Consider the following 21241-nt stretch of genomic DNA (forward strand, 5'->3'; position numbering starts at 1 on the left):
TTTACTTTTCACTGTCTTTAAGTAGTTGTACAAAGGAGCTGTCACTTAATTAAGCATTATACAAGAGCAGAGCATCATGATCGATGTCACTCCTGTCATTCTCGCCCATCCCCCCCCACTCATCCCTTTCCTCACTTTTCTTAATTTTGAGGGGTATAGATTGAATATTTGACTGTATTCTCAAGCCCCATCCCCTCCCCATTCCGCTTCATTCCTCTACCCTTCTCCTCTTCACCCCACCTCACACCTTTCAAGTGCCCATTTCCTGGTGTTTATTTTGTTGAACTATCCTATAATACAGCAATTCCCCTCCTGAGCATTTATCCAAAAGATTACAAATCAGGATACAGTAAAGCCACCAGTACAAATATGTTTGCTGCAGCAATACTCACCATAGCCAAGGTATGGAATCAGCCCAGATGCCCCTCAATGGATGAATGGATCAAGAAAATGTGGTATGTATTCACAATGGAATCTTGCTCATCCATCAGAAAGATGATTTTATATCATTTATAAAGAAAAAATTATGCTAAGTGAAGTAAGTAGGACCCAGAGGGACAAAGGTTGTGTTTTCTTTTATATAGGGCAGCTAGAATTAGCTTACAAACTGATAAGTAAATACATTAGGTAGCATGCATGTGTATCCAAACTGTATTGATTGAAATGTTAGATTCAAGGGAGAATACAAATAATCTAATTTCTTAGAAAGGCAAAGTTAAAGTTCAAAGCAATATATATATATACGTATATATATATATATATACGTATATATATATATATATATATATATATATATATCTTTTCCCATATTCACTGTGTGTGTATGTTTAATACACTCCCACTGGAACAGGTAATGATAGAATTCCTCCACTCCAACAGCTATATTATTATTATAAACTGGCTTGTGGTTCATTCATCAATCTGCTTCCTTTAAACATACACACACACATATACACACACAGACACAGACACACACACACACAGTTTTTAGCGAACTTAGCCATTCCACCATACAACAGAGATCAGACTTACCTTCATGTAGAATGAACATGCATGTGAATGAATATACCTGATCTCTTTGCACTGCTTCACCTGTGAGCAGGCACAAATGGGGTACCATTGTGCCCATACACAGGCAGGAGAGTTCCTGCGGGAAAGATTGCATTCCCCTGGAAGTGCTGGGTCTGAGACAACACACATCGTTTTCCATTTTACCAGGAACCATTAACTTGCTTCCCAAAGTGAAGGCAGTAACTGGTCGGGGGCCTGAGGCATTATTGTGCAGTGTGATAAAGTAGTATTCCAGTGCTATTTCAATTTCTATTTCCTAAATGATAGACAACCTTTGGAGATGATTGTGTCTGTGATTTCAGGGAGATGGGCAGTGGGCCAAAATACAGTGGAGAGTCTCAGCCTTGTTCAACATGGCCCTGTGTGTTGGGCATTCTCTATTTGATCCCATTACAGTCACCTGAAGCAGGAAAGTACACATCTGGTATTTCCACCCATTCCTAAGATCTAAACACAAAGACCTGCTGGTGGGCCAGGCACTGTTGAAGACAGTGAACCGTAATAGTCCATTCAGTTTTGTACTGTGTTAGAGAAGTTGAGCAAAAACCTTAGGTAAAAATCATTGTGGCATTTTATTTCCATCTAAGTCACTGCTTGCTGAAACTCTTCATCAATGCCATGAAGAGGAATCATATGCTCAGATTGGAAAGCCCTGGCTCTCTTCCAGTATGCTTAGGGAAAAGGAACTATTCTTTCTAGTTCCAACCGCAGGCCAAGGCCAAGGGCCCCAGTCTCCCTCTCCATTCACACCACATGCTGCCAGTCAGCCTCTCATAGGGATGTGCACAGTGTGGGTTCTCAGAGTATATTTTCAGAGGATTTTTGGTTTTGTTTTTGTTTTCTTGGTGTTTTTTTTTCTTTAGCTCTGTACATATTTGTCTCTAACTTGAGTTTAGCTTTGTTGTTTGCTAAACCATTTTTTGAGTTTTCAGAGGTATGTAGGCCAATACTTTGGAGCCTACCTGAAATTATACCTTTGAAAGATATATAAGTTTTAAGACTTGCCATTATGAAATTATCCCCTAAAAAGTAATCAAGTAACTTGTTGACTGATATCTTTGCTATTTTAATAATACAAGAAGATTCCTTGCTGTCCCAACTATTATACTCAAAGTACGTACACTTGTGCCTTTCAACAAAGTAGGTATAGGACAGTGGGCTTTTGTTAATGTTTCCATTTCTGAGAAGTCTGCCCTTCTTTTTAATACATCTCCAATGTATTTGAGGCTGAGCACTGAAAACATGTGACATCATTGTCGTCCTGTTTCCAAATCTACATATGAAATATAAAACTTCATCATTTTCTGTTTGTAAATACAGGACTAATTAACATTCTGATTAACACATAAAATGCTCTTAAAACTTATTACTGCAATGCTATTTTTTTTACTGGCCGTTTTATCCTTTCTTTTCATTTTACTGGATTTAACGTAAAAATACACCATGCAGCCAATTGACGTCTTAAGTTTAAGTTATATACAAAGCCAGTACTGAAGATAGATTTGGGGACCCAGAAGCCTACACTGTGGTGTCTTTCTAAACGTGTGCATGCACTCAGCATGGAATGTTATGATTGGATAAGTTACAGGTTTCTAAATTTAAAAAAAAAAACACTGTTTTCATTCCAATCTTGTTTATGCAAAGGTTCTGAAGATTAGAACTGGCAGGTTATTTCTAAACCAGGCTCTTTCTCCCTCCTTCCCTTGGCTCTTCATTCACATGGGAGTCTAGGAGTGACAACCTGCTATTTTCTAGAATTGTACAGTAGCAATTTGAATAGCAAGCACTGTGCCTGGTTACAGACTGTCAGACACACACACACACACACACACACACACACACACACACACACACACACACACACACACACACACCTCTGAAACCAGAGAAAAAGCCATGTGTGGGTGAGCAGAGAAACTCAGCTGGCATCTAAAGTGTTTATATATTGGCATCCATATAATTATATATGTTTAATGTAATTTAGATTCCGTATAGGCATTGTCATTTCAAAAGGTTTACTATTTCACTCAACTATGACAATGGCTATACGTTTTTCTCTATTCCCTATGAGTCTGAATTAAATAGTTTTACACTTCTAAGACAGAGATGATAAAGGGCGAATTCATGCTTTTGCTATATCTTAATAAATATACATATACCACATTTAATTTTGCAGTGCTGGGGATCCTGCCCAGGGCCTTGTCCATACATAGAAAAGTGTTCTACAATCAAGCTATGTCTTCCAGCCTCTAAATATGCCAATATTTAATAGGATGTCACATAATCCTAGGACAAGATACTACTACTGGCTGTACTTACATTTTTATGTCCATACTCCTGTTTCTCATTCAACCAAATCATTTCCCAATAATATCACTCATTTTTCTCCAAGCAATAAATACGATTTAAAGAAAAAAAGAATCTCAAGTGTTATGCCAAGTACTTGACTCATCTTAGGACCAAACTTACAAACTTACAAACCTAAAGATCCAGCTTCCTAGAATCTACAAACTCAACTTTATTGGAAAAAGAGATCTTCACAAGTATGACTAGATTAATGATTTTGTGATGGGGAAATCCCTGAATTATCTAGGTGACCCTAAATGTCTTTGTAAATGTCCTTGGGGGGGGGGGCGCTGAGGGTGATTTCACATGGAGAACCAGAGGCGATAGCACACCAAGGAGGTAAAGCAGAAATGGGACCACATCTGACACAATGCCAGCAGCCACTAACAGCTGGATGAGCCAGGGAGGACTCTGTCTTCCCACCTGCCCGGGGAGCACAGTTCTGTGGATATCTTGCCTTCAACTTGAGGATGCTGATTTGCACTTCTACCCTTCAGCGTGGGAGTTAGTGAACAAACTGAACCTTACCAGCAGCAACTTCCGGAAATGAAAACAACTGCCACCGCTACTAGCTCAGAATAATAATACGTTGAATTTTCAAATTAGTAAGTTGGAGGAGAAGTTACTACTTGAAAACTATGAATGAGTCTATGTTTCAGAAAATCTGTGGGTTTTTTTTTTGTAAGAATTAGGCTCAGGGAAATGAAGTGTTCATGTAAAAATCAAGGGAGTGCCTAATCCAAAAGGCAAAGTTTCTTTCAATATATCACAACATAACTTAGTAGTGGTAATCCAAAGTACAAACATACCATATAGCTTGGTTCTATAATAATCCATTCTAAGAAAGTTTAGATCCAATTTCTTATAGATGTTCCCATGAATTTTTTTACAGTATCCAAGACCACAAATAATCTGAACATTCAACTACAGGAGAGGCAAGTAGACCAATATGTCTTCTTCGCTGAATGTTATATACATCTATCCAAACTCACATCAAAAAAGTATTTGGACACACACTATTATGTGATATAAGAAAGCTACATATAAAAAAATATATACATTAATCTTTCATTCTAATTCCAAATGGCTAGAAAAAGAACCAGGAAAACACATTAGCATTATAACTGACTTTTTCTTTTCATAGTTTTTACTGTTATATACCAGGTATTTGGGGCAAGGGTGGAGGACTATCATAAAGGTGGTGCTTAGCAGGTACAAATCCTCTAGTTTCCCAGATGACTGGAATACTTAAGAATTAAGTCTGAACAGCCACAATCCTCCAAATGTCTTCAAATGTGCCACCTTATCTGCAGTGATTTTGAGTATCTATGAGTCCTGCAAGAGTAGACACAATTATCACTTATTTACACTGGCACTCCCAAGGAGTAAGAAAATCTGAAGGCCACTCAAGGTCATCCTACATGAGCAGGAAGACCTGGGACCAATGCCAAGTCATGTGTTGCCAAACTGGAGCTTGTACTCACCAAGAGGAAGGTACAACAGAACCTGGCTTAGCCATAAAGAGTGGGTAACTTATCGGCCTGATTTAGAAAGGCAAGGTCAAGACCTCCTGCCCATTTTTGACTTGCTGATACTTAGCTTTGCAAATCTTATCAGGTAAGGATCTCTTGGGCATCCTTCTAATACTTCCAGATTCACTTATAAGCTAAATCACAAATAAGTGAGAATATTGTGTACAACATATAATCGTATACTCAAAAGTTACTCAACTTTCCAAATGAGAATTCTGTTATTTCCCTTGTTTTTTTCATTTATTACATAGTTTGTATTAGTTTATTGGGCCAAGGCTCTCCTTCCAAGAGGGTTTAACTTGTACACTTAACCATTTTCTAAAATACTCTAATATTTTCTATAAACACTTCCTATAATTTCATTGATAAACACGAATGACATAATCCTAGCTTCTCAGGAGTCTGAGATGTGAGCATCACTGTTTGAAGCCAACAAAGGGGCAGGAAAGTCCATGAGACTCCTGTCTCCAACTAACCACTCAAAATCCAGAAATGGAATGGGTTGGCTCAAGTTCTGGATTACCTCATAAATGAAAAAGCTAAGAATAGGCAACCAGATCCTGAGTTCAAGCTCCAGGACTAGCATTCCCCCACCCAAACAAAGAAGACAAATAAAAGTAACGCTTCCAAACCTCTAGCAATTTAACATAAAATATGCAAACATATATTATAATCATACAGTATTTTTGAAAATGCTTACAATTATAGAACGAATAAGCAGACATTTTATATTTGTAAATCTCCTTTCTATAAAGCAATTCTATGACTGAGAAACTCTTAGTATTAGATTATAATTAAGCAAATTATATCATTAAATGGTGGGGGGAAAGGATTATAGTCAAATTAGAGATCACTTTCAACCTTTAGTTTTTGAGTACAGAAAACTCAGGGCATTAAATGACTGATCACATAAAATCATGTCTCAAATGTACAAATCAAAACCTCCTCTATTTCCCAAATTTTCTTTTTCTATTTTAGAACAGGGATTTTTATCATCAAATCTAGATTTACCTGTCAAAATGTATATATTCACAGTCTTATCAACATGCACAGACACATATCACTAATTTAAGAAGTTACATCAACTTCAACAAATCAACAAGAGAACAGCTTTTTCCCCAAACCCCAAAGAAAGATATTATTCACTTCTGTCCTTTGAGTTAGTATTAGCAAAGATATTTTTATAAATCCCCAAAGAGCTATTAACCAAGACTACATCACTGAATGAAAAATAAATCTCTAGAAGTAGAAAGTTTTTACTGCTATTCTTGCTAAAGATCACTAGTTACATCAACAAAGTTAAACTGTGAGAGGAGTCACAAAAAGGCAGCTTGAAAAATATATTTGGGTCACTAAACAAATGCAAATCATCTGTCAACCAGAAACCTTCTAAAGATAAGGTACTCATAGCCTATTTCCTTACTTTTCATATCTGTGTGTTTGTATAACATCTTGCCATTAAATAGAGCATAAGGTGTAATCATTTTGTGTATTTTATAATGTTCAAAGTATAACTTCCAATTACTAAAGACAAAAAATATGGCTAAGGAAAATTCAACTTGTCTTATATAATAATTGTATATTGTATAAACATATTTTTATTCCTTCAAAGCAAACAAATGTCACATAATTTATAATATATCTCATAAACATCAGAGAATTCCTTTTTCCTTTTTTGAAAGGGGTGTGTGTGTGTGTGTGTGTGTGTGTGTGTGTGCGCGTGCGTGTGTGTGTGTGTGTGTGTGTGTGTATACGCGTGTGTGTGCTCGTGAGTGCCCTGATGCACCAGTGTTCTGGGTTTGATCTCTCAAAGTTTAGATTCTGTCCCCAAGCTTTTTTTTTTTTCCTCTCTCTCTCAAAGCAAGCACTTTACCACTTGAGCCACAACTCCACTTCTGCATTTTGGTAAATAATTGAAGGTAAGAGTCTCATGAACTTTCCTGCCTGTGTTAATCCCTACCCATGATCCTTAGATCTCAGCCTTCTGACTAGCGAAGATTACAGGCATAAACTTCCAGTGCCCAGCTCAGAGCATTTCTTAAAGATTATTTTGGAGTGCCATATGGTCATATTTAACAAATGATAACTTCTAAGATTTCAAATAACAAAATAACTTTCCTTGCTTCAGCTTCTTCATGGAGTAACTATAGAAAAACCTGAATATATAATTTAACCACAGAGCTGAACTGTAGCAAGGTAAGTCTTCTTCGATGGATATTTAGAATTAATGGAAATGTTTGCCTAAAATCCCATTTGTTTAAAACATAGAGGCAAAACATTTCGATTTTTTCATAAGATTATAAATCAAAGCAAATTGAAGGCAGCTACATAAACAACAGTTCATGGGCCACATCTGTTGTGCAAGACGCCATGATTTCAAATGCAGAGCATCGAGCCCATTCACCTCTCTGCCGCCATCTTAGCATAAACATGTCTAAAGGCTCCATTAATCTCAGCAATGTGGGACATTTTTCCTTTCAAGAACAAGCACATTTTCAACTCTGGACTGACTATACAACTGTAAAACCAAGCAGAAGGGAGAATTTTGTGATACCTGTTTACATTCAAAGTTGAACTTAATACTTTCCAATCTTTCCAATGAGGCACACTAAAGAACTTCAGACATCCACATTAACTATTTCTTGTCTAACTACTCATCTCCTGTATCATATTACTTACAAATGCCTTTCCTGTCTAATACAGCAACCAAAGGAAGAAATTAATAGTTTCATCCTAAGCTTAAAATAACTTTAAAAAAGGCATCAAAGGAACTTGCTTTGTTCATGCAACAACTTTTAGGAGGACGGTGTACAAAAACGTGAAATAAGGACAGAAAAAAAAATAATTAGCTGAAGAGTAGGCTCTCCTCATATTCAGTAACCAAGATAACCAGGCCTGAAAATAAAATTACAAGTCTACTTTCCTCAAATAATTCCAAAAATAACCCAAAACCAAATCAACAACTACCTCTTAGAAAAAATGATTTAGCGCTAAGTCAAGATTGTTTTATAACTTTTAAACTCTTCTACTGGGAGCAATGTGTAAAACAAAGTATTGTGAAAGGAACCTTTACAGTAAGAGTCATTTCTTGAAAAATAAGTAAGGGACAAATAAATCATGAAATTGTCCTGAGACCATATGGAAATATCTAAAGAAATGGTAATCAAAGGGTAAACAAAGGAGGAGGCTGCAATGCTTGGTAAGAAATGTATGCATTATCCTGCCCATGTAATTGTAACCCCTCTGTACAGTATGTTCTCAAATAAAATAAAATTAAATTAAAAAAAAAAAAAAGAAATGGTAATCAGAACTGTTGAGCCAGCTTTCCGGTTCTCTGTCTCTCTGTCTCTTTCCCTCCCTCCTTTCTTCTTCTTCCTTTTCCCTTCTTCTTCTTATCTTTCCCTCTCCACTCCATGCCCCCCCCACTCTTAATTTCTTCCTTCCCTCCCCACTTTCTGCCAGTCATAATGGCTATGTTTGTTGAGGGGAAATAGGTGGGAAAGAAAGTATAAATGCCTACTGTTTAAAAAAAATTCTGGTGTGTACCAACACATTGGAGAAACTGTTGATTTATATGAAAGTGTAGCTTCTGAAATGTTGCCAAGGTCACAGAGACCCAGCACTACACACACACACACACACACACACTGAGTATCCATTGTATATTCGTAAAAGAACCTGTACAGCAGGTTACATTTTACGTTACACAACTTATTGCAAACAAGTTGGGAAGAATGAGGCTATGATGTAGCTCAATGGCAAAGCACTTGCCTAGCAAGGGCAATGTCCTGGGTTCGATTCCCTAGTACCGAAAAAAAAAAAGTTAAAATACAAAGAAAATGGAGATTGGGCATGCTTTGTTCACAGTATTTCATTTCACTGTTCTTGTAATGAGGTTAGTAAAATATTAACAGTGCTCTGCTTATGGATATATGTGATTCCTTTCATGGTGGGAGTTTTCAGAACACTGTTTTTAAGTGAAATATGAGAGCAACATTACAATTTCCAAATTCAATTTCAATAACGACATTAACATGACAAGGTACTCAAGAACTGCCAAGGACAACAGAAGGGAATGGTTTACCTTGAGTAGCACAGTTCAACTGTGGGAGTCGAATTTTGTGCCTCAGCTGGCTTTCTGCTATCCATTTCAGACTCTGCCACTCGGCTCTTGGTTCTTCCCTCCACTCTTGTTTCAGATTAATACCTCCCATTTACATTTTGCTTTCTAACTGGTGGTTCTCAGAAACACCATTTTACAAGAATGGAAAGGCACCAAGAAATTTTGCCTGAAGTCATGCAAGACTCTGCTATAAAACAACGAATGAATCAAGTCCCTGAGCACTGAAGAAAGAACATTTCTTTCTCACTGATTAGAGAAATCCAATTTCAATTTCTGTTTATATGAGGAAACACTCAGCTGTTCTTTATTAGCATGATACCAAAATGTGTTTCCTGGATTTATGAAATAATAAAAAGTAAGAACAAGAGAGGTTATATTTTCTCGAAGACCATATGCATTTATTTTTTTCTTAGCAGGCCCACACACAAAACATGGTAAAGAACCTACTTCACACAAATTTCCTATTCAATTATTTAAAGGGCATTGGGGCCAAGGTTCATTAAGAATGACTGCAAGCTGGGCACCAGTGGCTCACATCTTTTATCTTAGCTACTCAGGAGGCTGAGATCTGAGGATGGCAGTTCAAAGCCAGCTTGGAGAAGAAAGTCCATAAGACTCTTTGCCTCCAGTTAACCACCAGAAAACCAGTAGTGGCTGTGGCTCAAAGTGGTAGAGTTCGAGGCTTGGGCAAGAGCTCCTGGACAGTGCGCAGGCCCGGAGTTCAAGCCCCACCACTGACAAAAAATGACAGCAATGGCCTATTACTATAGACACAGAGAGAGGGTCTGTCTGGGGACTGACGACAAAGACCAAGGACAGACTACAGCCACGAGAGAAAGTTCTGCATATTTTCCTCTTTGAGAAAGTAAACATCCTTTTTATACAGTTTGTGGATACTATGTTTTTCATTTTTAATCTCATGTTTTAAATTCATTTATATTATAGAGAAAGATCTTTATTTTAAGGATGTGGCACACTGCTATATTTCCCTTCTTCTAAATTAGCAAACATTATATCAAGGGGAAAAAAATCACATTGTTCTTGGAGTCATGTAAGATCACTTAAAATTCTCTGGTGTCTACAGTGCTAGGTTCTTCGTTCCTGTCATCTTCACCGAAATCCTGCACTACTTCTCCACTTTTCAGATGAAGAAAACAAACTCAGAACAGAAAACTATCATGGTGAACCCTGAAGTTCCTTAACCTCACACTTTCCTTGAAAAGATCCACCAAAACATTTTTTTAAAAAACCTGAGTAAGAAGTTTAGCAAATAATATTTAAGGCTTTCAACAGCTTCTCTCTAGTAATTCACCTAAAACTGAAAAGCTGACAGATAGATGGAGCTGAGAAAACATCTGGAATGTTCCTCTCCCTCTCACCCCTAAACAAAAACTCCTGGGTTTTTCAAGGTGGAGTTCAAGAAGGATGTCTTCCCTCCATACTGACATACTTGCTTCCTACTGACTTTGAGAAAATTTAGTTAACTATTAACTAAAACTAAAGGCTCTCTTTTTTAAATTTTTTTTTATTTTTTATTGTGAAAATACCATACAGAGGGGTTACAATTACATGGGCAAGGTAATGAGTACATTTCTTATCAAGCATTGTTGCCTCCTCCTTTGTCTCCCCTACCCAACCCTTCCCATCCCCACCGCAAAGTTGTCACCCCGCCCATGCAGAGGAACTCCGCCCATGGAGGAAGCTCTGCCCATGGAGGAGTGTCTTTCTCTTTTGTTTTAATGCTCCACTCCCAATACAATACTTGGTAGATGTTCCAGAAATCCTTGTGTTCCTAAATGCCTATTGAAAGAATACAGGTGCAAATAAAACATTTCAACTAGGAGATCAGATAAAATATCATGTCATGTAATTATGATTACAAGTCAAACCTTGTATGGAAACATCCCAGACCTTTCCACCCACATGAAGCATATGAAGATGTTTATAAATTCTAACATCAGATTCTATAGTTATGGAGCAGGAGCTGGGGTTCTACATTTCTATGACTTTCTCCAATGAGGACATTGTTATTGGTTCCCAGACTCCCTTTTAGGTACTCCAAGTACTTAATCTTCTAAAGTACCATGATGCAGAACTGGGCAATTGTTTAAAAAGTTATATGTTCCTCTTGGATATTAACCTCCTCTCATACCTTGCAGCAAACTTCAAGTTACTAAGACAATAACTAAGAATAATTAAGTGTTATATGAAATTCTTCAAACTGTGACATGGCCTTTTTTGAAATGACAATTTTTTAAACTATGCATATTCAGTCCCAAAAGATAGGACACTATTTTAATATGTACGAGGGCCTCACTTTAATATTAAATAAATTAGATTTTAAGTACTTGAAGATAATAATTATTGCATATTAGTCTTTTAGTCATGGCTTCTCAAACACAGAGGGACCTGAGGATACAAATGTTCAATGAATGAATGAAGACACAAATGAACAAGCAACCCAGCCTTTTGCTAAAAACATTATCAATGCCAATTTCTTGCAATTAATGACAATTCTAAGAGATTCTGGCAAAGCCCTACATATTAATAAATCTGCAATATTGTAGGGGTCAAATAATCTCATTGCTACTTCATTTTTGAATGTTACCCTTTCTATTCCAATGCCTATCTTCTCATTCCAATGTTCCCTTTTTTGTTCCTGTGCCTTTTGAAATCTGTAGCCACCATTGTTTTGCTTGAAGTTCAGAATTATTGCCACTTTAAAATCACTAGCGCAAGAAACATCAGCTTGAACCATGTGTTGGAAGACATTGTAATAATCTGTTTTTCCCACTAGTTCTGTATAGCATCAGAGTGTTCGCATAGAAAAATTATTGGACTGACAAGAGTATTTGTAAGTGCATCTTCTTCACAGGTTTTTGTTTCCAGAATCCAAGTATGCTTTCTTCAGAAAGATACTTACAATATCAAGAGGATGTGCTGTTTCATCAAATCATGTTTTATTATTTCCTATTTCAGTAATAAGATGTAAGTGGGAAAATGCTAAAGTGTCACCAAACATGTTAAGGCAAGAAGTGATTAGTGAATCAATCAAATATCAAGTACTCACATAGACACAATAAATATATTAAGCTACAATAAGGAATAAAGAAAATAAGGAATAAAGAAAAATATCCTTAAAAAGCTTGGAGAAAATGCAGTCAACCAAATTGTATCGTTGTATTGCAGAAAGATGAAACCACTTCTCCAATTATTGCTTTCAACATCACTGAAGAAAACTAAGTAGGTTTAGAGGCACACAGTGGATTTAAAACATTTCTGCTATTGAATGAGTGGTGTCGCATGCTCAAACTCATATCGAAGACCTGACTGCTAATGGAATGGTGCTTGGAGATGGAAACTCTCAAAGGTCATTAGATTCAGGTCAGTTCATGAGAGCACAGCTCTTGTGTTGGCATTAGCATGATTGCAACAAGAAACACCAGAGAACTTTGCCTCTCTCGACCATGTGCAGACATAGCACGCTAGGAAGAGAGCCTCACAGGAGCCAAAGCTTGTTGCCACCCTGATCTTGTACTTGGAAGCTTCCAGAATTGCAAAAATATGAATTCATGTTGTATGATAGGTGGTGATGGCTCATGTCTGCAATCCCAGCTACTCAGGAGACTGGGGTCTAAAGATCTCATTTCAAAATTAACTTGGGTTGAAAAAGTCCATGAAATTCTATCTCTAATAAACTACACACACACACACACACACACACACACACACACACACAATCTGGAAGTGAAGTGGCTCAAGTGGTAGAGCACTAGCCTTGAGTAAAAGAAGCTCAAGGACAGTGCCCAGGTTCTGAGTTCAAGCCCCAGGACCAACACACACACACACACACACACACACACACACACACACACACACACACACACACACACACACACACACACACACACACACACACACACACACACACACACACACACACACAGTTGAAAATAGAACTCAGTCTAGGGTATTTTGTTACAGCAACTTGAGACAATACCTCAATCCTGATTTGCTTTTTATACCTTCATGTAGGAATTATTCTTCAAGTACTAGTACATAAGAATTACTCTGTCATGTAGTTTAAACTACCATGAATGTATTTTTCGTGGTAAAGTAAGGAGTTTTAGGAGAGTTAGTAAATAAATATTCATTCTTCAATTGCCAGTTGTTCATAAAAATGGAGAGAGAGAGAGAGAGAAATTCTCCATTTATTTTAACAAGTAACTCAGAAATCGACTTTGGATTGGAGGGCTTGCCTCATTAGCAGTAAGTGCAGACATGCAGACATTCCCTACACAAAACCTCTTTCAGCAGCGTCGGAAAGAGAATACTTTCTGCATGTGTCACTCCACAGGTCCGAGCCTCTAGCACGCTTCTTGTTATATGCAATTAGCTCCATGCCAAGATTTAGTACATTTCATAATAAATCCCTTGACCGCATTAACTGTAGGCTTGGCAAAGCTGGAAAGGCTCTATTCACGAAGGCAGAAAACAAGCCACAAGACTTAGCCCACAGCAAAAGGCACTTGCTTGATGCCAGCACACTACAAATTTCAACAGCCCACTCAGCCCTCCCTTGGTGCCCTCCCCACCCCCTCGATTTGGAATGGAGTGGGGAGGGGGCAGAAAAAATACAACCTGCCACGAACGGTGATTAAAGAGTACATAAGGGGAAAGAAAGCTAGACATTCGGTTTGTTTACATCTTCCCCTCCACAATCTTGTTACCAGCCTGGTCCCCTGACCTAGCCCTCCAAACCCACCCACCCTGCACACACCCAGAGCCCCTGCACAAACCAGAGGCCAACTTCACCCTCGTCTGAACAGTAACCATCTGTTGCTCACACAGGAAGACAGTGGCCCCTTCTCGGGTTTCTAGTTTTGGAACATGAAGGCTGTGGCACATTATGGTGATGGTGAGTTGGGGGGGCGGGGGGGGGGGGGGGGGGGGGGAGGCCAAGTTCTCTGCTGACAGAAGAGGCGATGAAGTAAGTGAAGAGCCCAGAATTAATGAGCCTTTCCTCTGCTCAGAGCAAGAATGAGGCCGCTGAGTTGTGTCGACGATCTCCTTCAGTGAGGGAAGCCAGAGCTACAGCAGGGCAGAGGGGATGCGGACAGCTTTGGCATTGCACAAATCTGGCTCTCCACCCCAAGCGTGTTGATTTTGCTACTTAGAACTTCCCAAATGTCTTCATCTGGGAAATAGAGGTGATACAGAGCTGTTGCAGGGCTTAGATAAGTTTGACTCAAAAAAAAAAAAAAATACCATTAATTCCAGATGTTTTAGAGCACTGGAGCCTACTCCTAGTGGTGCGAAGTTACAGATGCTCAGATCTCGTACTACATTTATGGACTAAGTTTCTCATAATTCTGTCTCCGGGGTGGCAGTTCTGTTCCTACCTATGTCTGAGGGTTTGTTTTCCATTTAGTCTGCACTGCCAACCAAATCACAGCAAAGATAATGTTCCAAACTGTGTACACCTACATTCATAATCATGACATCTGATGAATGCTCTTTGAAATGTAATTTTCTTCTCCCTCATGATCTCTTCGAGGTCTGAAGATCCCCACATAAAAGCCACACACACATTCCATCTTCTGACTGTGAGTCAGACAGAATGACCTACATTCAAATCTCCACCCTACCAATTCTATTTGGGTTATCCTGGATTAGGTAAATAAGAGTCAATGATCCCCATTCTCCTTATCTATAAAAAGAAGACTGTAAAATTTTCTTTCCTTGAAGGGTTGTCAAGGAGAGAAAATAAAACAATATAGGCCGAGTGTCAACAGGGTGTCTGACAAGAAGAAAACAACTGTGACAGTGAACATACTACAAGTAGAAAGGCAAAAACGGTAGTTTACCAGCTAAATATGTAAGACATCTTTCTCCTATTGCCCACCCAAAAGCTAAATTCTGAGGAGGAAAATAATGGAAAGAGAAGAAACATCTAGGAAAGGAAACCTAAACTATATCTGGTGAAAGAACAGTCCTTATATGTTGACATAGAAAATACATTTTTTAAACTATGATGCTTCCCTTGTATACTGTTAAGAAAATGTCACTGAATTGAAGGATATGAGAAAAATTTAATTGAATCTGTGAAAATACCTCACCCTTCTGAAAACTTCATTGGGAAAAAAATGTCACCAAAGGAGGAGGCACCAGTACCAGCAACATGAGAGCCTCTTTCCATACTACAGCAAATATACTAGGTTTTCATAGTACTTCCAAAACTGTGTATCCACTGCTTTCTTTTCACTTGAAAACTCCAGGAAATCTCAGTCTGAGATCTATTTGCAAAGATTATTTTCAGAGCTGGAAGCCATCTCAGTCATCATCCAAGGTAAAAATCGATTATCTTATATCACTCCTGAAATAAAAAGAGGCCAGAAAAGTAAAAATGCTCGCCCAAGCCTGGACTTGAATCCTGGTTTTCTCAGCCAAATCCCTTTGTTGCAGGTGTCTACCCACAGGCCTTTGAAAGACAGAAAGATTTTCTGCCTCTCTATTTGTTTTTTTTTTTTCTAATTTTATTTTATTTTATTTGAGAACATACTGTACAGAGGGGTTACAATTACATGGGCAGGATAATGCATACATTTCTTACCAAGCATTGCAGCCTCCTCCTTTGTTTACCCTTCACCTCCCTTCCCAGCCTCCCCCCTCCCCCCCCACCCAATCATACCCCCCCTCCCCCCCCCCCACCGACATTGTAAAGCTGGTTTTGACATGACATTTTGTACTTCTCATTGTTGCAACAGGTCCACCTGAATCCTTAAACGACTTGTTTGTCCCCGTCTCCTCCACATGTTATACTGACATCAAATATAGTGAAAGCGGGGGTTACACTGTGGGGGAGGGACATACAAAGCAACAAAGAAATAATCTTATAAATGCGTTAGAAACACATGCATGAAAGAAACAAAAACATTAAAATACATATTTGAGGGTTCGTTTTCCTAACATCACATTCTCTGACTTTTTCCGCTTGACTCATACCTATACTAGATATTGCAAATAAGGGAAACCATGGCTGCCTCTCTATTTGTTAAAGGATTATATTGATTCTTTGTTTTGAAGGCAAAATTGGTTGTTATGCCTTGAATTTACAGAGAAAACATGAGTTAGGAGTAGTATGAAATTCTACCAGCTTGCTGAGCCATTTCCAAATTCTATTTACTAAAGTAAACAAGAAACATAAATACATACATTTCAATAGTGCTTATATTTTGTACAAATCACCAAAATACTATTAAAAGTATAGATAAATATGACTGTTTTGCTATTTTATTTAATTTTATATAATTATTGCTATGTTTACCTCTCTTAGATACTATGTAACACAAGTACTAATCAATTCAATTCTGACATAGAGAGGCAGTTTTTACCTTCTGCTACCAAATTTCTATAATTACTAGGGATTCATTTCACTAAAGTATCATGTCAGTTGTTGTATTAAATATTATACTCATCAATAAAATATGCAGTGAAGTTCACATTTAACTCATTTGGTAGCTAATATCTCTGAAAAACCTGTGTAGTTGTGCTCACATTCCTTATTCTTCTAATTTAGTAAATGTAGTTAAATTTTAACTTACAAGATAAGTTACTCCTATTTTTCTCTTCTCAAAGCTAGACACTGTTAACAGACCTACATATGAAGGGAATGGGGGGGGGGAGAAACCTAGATTAATCTTGAACTTTATATTAATGCTAAATTTTATCTGTAGGGAACAAATCCCAAAGGTACCCTCTACCTCTACCAAGTGCACAGCTATTTTTCAGACTTTTAATTGTTATTCCAACTCACTGTCTAAGGAATCTCCAGTCCTAAAGCCAGTCCATCTGACTGGCTCTCTAACTTCATCATATGTCTGGTTAAAAAGGCCTTTTTCTTTTAGAGCTGAACAATGATCCCATTAACAAGCATGTTGCAGGTTCTCAGGAACAGGATCAACAGAATATGATTACCAAAAAGGAATCATTAGATTGGCTAATATAACCACAGGCTAAGGAGTCCAACAATGGCTGCTGCACACTGGAGAGACAGAAAGGCCAGGAGCTCCTCAGCCTGTGAAGTTGGAAGCCTCAGAACATAAGAACCAATGATACAGGGACAGTCCGAGGCTGAGCACCTGGACATACCCTAGAAGGAGGGTAATGATGTGAGTCTGTATTGAAAGGTCAAAGAAGTTGGAGTCTGGCACCCATGGAAGATGGCAGCAGCAACAGACACACACACTCAGGAAAGCTGAAGCCTGTAAGCTCTGGTTGTCTTTCTCTTTCTCCACTTCCATTTCCATTGGTTGGCTTTTCCTTTTTCCACTTCCATTCTTACTGGTTGGCGTTCTCATTCTCCATGTCCACTCCCATTGGTTGACATTCTCTTTCTCCACTTTCATTCCACCCAGGCCCACTTCCTATTATATGGGGCTGGCCACATTCGGACACACACACATCTTTCCCAATCCATTGCTCTCCCACATGTCATTCTTCTCTAGAAACAGTCTCACAGACATAGACAAAGTGTGTTTCATTAACCCCCTGGGCATCTCCCAATAGTCAGGTTGACAGCCAATGATAACCATTATAAACAGAAAGTAAGATTCAAAAATGGATGACCAAATGGAAAGAGATGGGAGCCAGATAAAGGTTCCTCATCATTTCTCACCTAAATAAAAATCTATGATTCAGACAGTCTAGTGTGTTATTCAACTTCATGGTACTACAATAAATTACAGAAGAAAGCAGGGCTGCTGAACCGAGTCGTACATCGTGGCAAGTATGTGTGGTAGAAGAAACCACTGACTCAGGAAGTAAAAAAAGAGAGACAGAACACACAGGGTTCCCACAATCTTTTTCAGGGACACTCTCTCAATGATCTAAGAACCAAAACACCTCCCATAATGCCACCTTGGAGAGTAAGGGTTTATTTTAATATGTACACTGTTGGGAAACTATCTTCCATGTCAATGTGAGGTTTTATGTTCAATGGAACAAATTTATTTTGTGTTGAAATTTCCATCTCCAATGTTACTAACACCAAGTTCTAATAAATTTGAGGTGATACATAGGGTAATTACCCAGATTTAATCCCTACACCTAGTATACATAAACTGAAAATATCATGCTGTAAAACCACAAAGAAACACAGTCATTATCATATATCAATTAATATTTTAGTACTTAAAAGGTAAGTTTGAATTCAAAACACTTCACTTAGGAAAAGAAATTTTGATTGTACTCACAGCACCAAAAAGAGCAATATTCATACTTTTAAATCGATCATTTCTGCATTTTTACTTAAAGGTTATACTAGTCACTTTTAACATAGTCATTTTTAAGTAATAAAGTCTTTCATAACTATGCAAAATCTCCCTCTTAAAATCTTATTGAGTACATTTATAATGATTTGAAGTATAAAAAAATTTAATAGAGTTCACTGGAGTAAATTAAATTCAAAGTCATTAATAAGTACAACTTTTATTCCTCCTATGCTTGCTCTTTTGTTAGTTAAAAAACATTCAAGGGAAATAAAATACATCTTCCCCTCAGAATCACAAAGTTGTTCACATAGAACAAGCATGGATCATCGCCCATGGCCACCATCCTTGCTAAATTTCATTTTATTGAAAATGAAATGGTTTAATCTCAGTGAAGTACCTGCTAAAAGATGTTTATTCCCTCTCTGGGCTGCAGTGAGATTTCAATGACCAATTTACCTCTACTTACCAAAAACAAATTCAGCACCTTCTCTTTACATTGACATAAATTCTCTGACAGCAGTTATCTTTGCCACTAATTTATATTCACTGTTTCTTTTTTCTGTTCCATGTCAAATGTACAGTTGATTGAACCTGTGATATAGTTAGACCTGAAATCTTAGAGAGTTATCTTACATTCTCTCTCTCTATGTAGGCTAGGATTCAGGTAGTTGACAAAATGGGCCACTGTTGGTTTCACAGCAGAATCCATTTTAAAGAAAATTGTGAAAGTATTAGAATGACTGATCACCTGGGAGCTTTTACATAGGATCATAATGTGGATCAAGTGTGAAAATGACATTGTAGCACATTATAAAAAATAGCCACACCATAGAGGGAAAACTCTTAGAATGGAGTACTAGTGAACAATCGCCAAAGTACAGGCAAACCCTCTCCAAAGTGGGCTTCCAAGATCCATACCACCCACTTCACATTTTCCCAAAACCAACTGCAACTACCACAAGAAAAGAGTGATTGATTGGGTTTGCATGAAAACAACCTCATATTGTAATCTAGTCTGTATTAGCCTGAAAAATTGTTATAATAATGATAACATCAATATTTGGGAAAAGGTCATTACCAAATGTGTAAATGTTTGAGAACAGACTAAGTGTGTAAGCCAACATTGCAAATGAAAGGCACAAGTTACTTTGTCTCGTTGATTTACACCTGTGTCCTTATCTTGAGTATTTTTAGTGATAAAGAAACAATTACACATTCCATTCACACATAAAAACTTCTTTCTGTTGACTTCAGAACACCACAAAGGCAAGATGTCAAAAAGCAATAATAATGTCTTCGAAACACTTCAGTAATTACTATGACCTTACCTTTATCACCCAGGCACCAAATGACTATTCACATCTAAGAAAGATTAAGTGGAACTCCACCCTGTCAACAAGGGGAAACATTTGAGTTGCTATTTGTTTAACCTATTGGGTTAAGTTTAAGTTATAGCGTACTAGTTTAAATTATAGTTTGCTGGCTTTAATGTAGAACCAATGCTATCCACAAGTGGATTGAAAATATACACATAGTATAACACCTCAAAGCTCTAACTTTTAATTTCTCATCTATATGTAAAAGAATATACATGATGCAGTATGATAGAACAAATCATAGTAAGTTTTCTGACAGCTTCCCAAAAGGAAGTAAATACTATATCCAAGTAGACTTGTAATTAAAGGAGATTATTTAATACAAGAACATTGCTTAATAAAAGGGTACCTAAAAAATTGGGGTAAACATGCAACTTAGATTTTTATAAATAATCTTTTTCTAACCCCAGTTTATTTTCTAAAAATAGGAAGGAAAACAAATATGTGTGTACATACACATGAAGATATATACACATATATACAATATCAGACTTTCCTTTGATAATTTTCATATAACCAATTCCAGTAAAACATATAAACCACAACCATGTGAACTAGATATCAGATTCATTAGACATGAAATATGTTTTTCTGCACTTGCTTGTTCTTCATATTTTTCTGTATCTTTATAAACAAGAAACAGAAAACAAAGGAGAAACACAAAAAAGCATGGTTATGTAGTCAAACAAAGGTAAAAAATAAGACTTATAACACTTTATTACTATCAGATTAAGCTAGTAAAAATTATTTCTTAATCAGATAAAGTAACATTATTAACAGGTTAAATCAAAGAAAACTCCCATATGGCCAAATAAAAATAAAATATATTTTCTATATAGTTCAAAATTACCTAGACCAGGCATCGGTGGCTCATACCTATAATTCTAGTTACTCAGGAGTCTGAGATCTGAGGATCACATTTGAAGCCAGCACAGGCAGGAAAGTCTGTGAGACTCTTATTTCCAATAAACTACTCAGAAAAAGCTGAAAGTGGCACTGTGGATCAAGTGATAGAGCATAGCCTTGAGCAAATGAAGCTCAGGGACAGCACCCAGGCCCAGAGTTCAAGCCCCAGGTCCAACAAAAAGAAAAAGAAAAAAAATGCCATAAGATTTGGTCAGAATTCAATTGAATATAACCCAAAATCAGGAATGTAAATCATTTTAATACTTTGACAAAACAAAATTATATGAAATTATGGCACTAAATATAAAATTAACTGTTGTTCACTTCTTGTCATAATTAATACTGCAAGTTTAATAACATTCAAATCACATTCAAAATACATGAATAATAAATTATATAAACAACCTAAATCACACCACTGCACAAGAATCGCTTCCTCAAAGTAGGCAAGTCTTGTGTGAAATGCTTACATGAGAGTGAGTCCCTTAGAAATAGCATCTTTATACACAGTAGATACTTGATTATTAATCAGGAATCGATGAATTATTAAATGCATCTCTTCTTCACCTTAGAGGAGTTAGTGAACCTCTTCTGTGTTTTAATTCCCTCTTTGGT

At 37.3% G+C, this 21241-nt stretch overlaps 1 protein-coding gene across 1 annotated transcript in view; it reads right to left on the reverse strand.

The window, feature by feature from the left end:
* Positions 1 to 19727, reverse strand: part of Bmpr1b (bone morphogenetic protein receptor type 1B) — a 219023-nt gene extending 199296 nt beyond the window's left edge. Inside the window, exon 1 of the mRNA XM_042701714.1 lies at positions 19673 to 19727. The gene's annotated coding sequence lies outside the window, so the exon portion shown is untranslated. The remainder of the gene's footprint in view (positions 1 to 19672) is intronic.
* Between the last annotated feature and the right edge of the window lie 1514 nt (positions 19728 to 21241).

Source organism: Dipodomys spectabilis, unplaced genomic scaffold (genome assembly GCF_019054845.1).
Source record: "Dipodomys spectabilis isolate Male_0828 unplaced genomic scaffold, ASM1905484v1 ptg000297l, whole genome shotgun sequence".
In the NCBI taxonomy this organism is placed as follows: Eukaryota; Metazoa; Chordata; class Mammalia; order Rodentia; family Heteromyidae; genus Dipodomys; species Dipodomys spectabilis.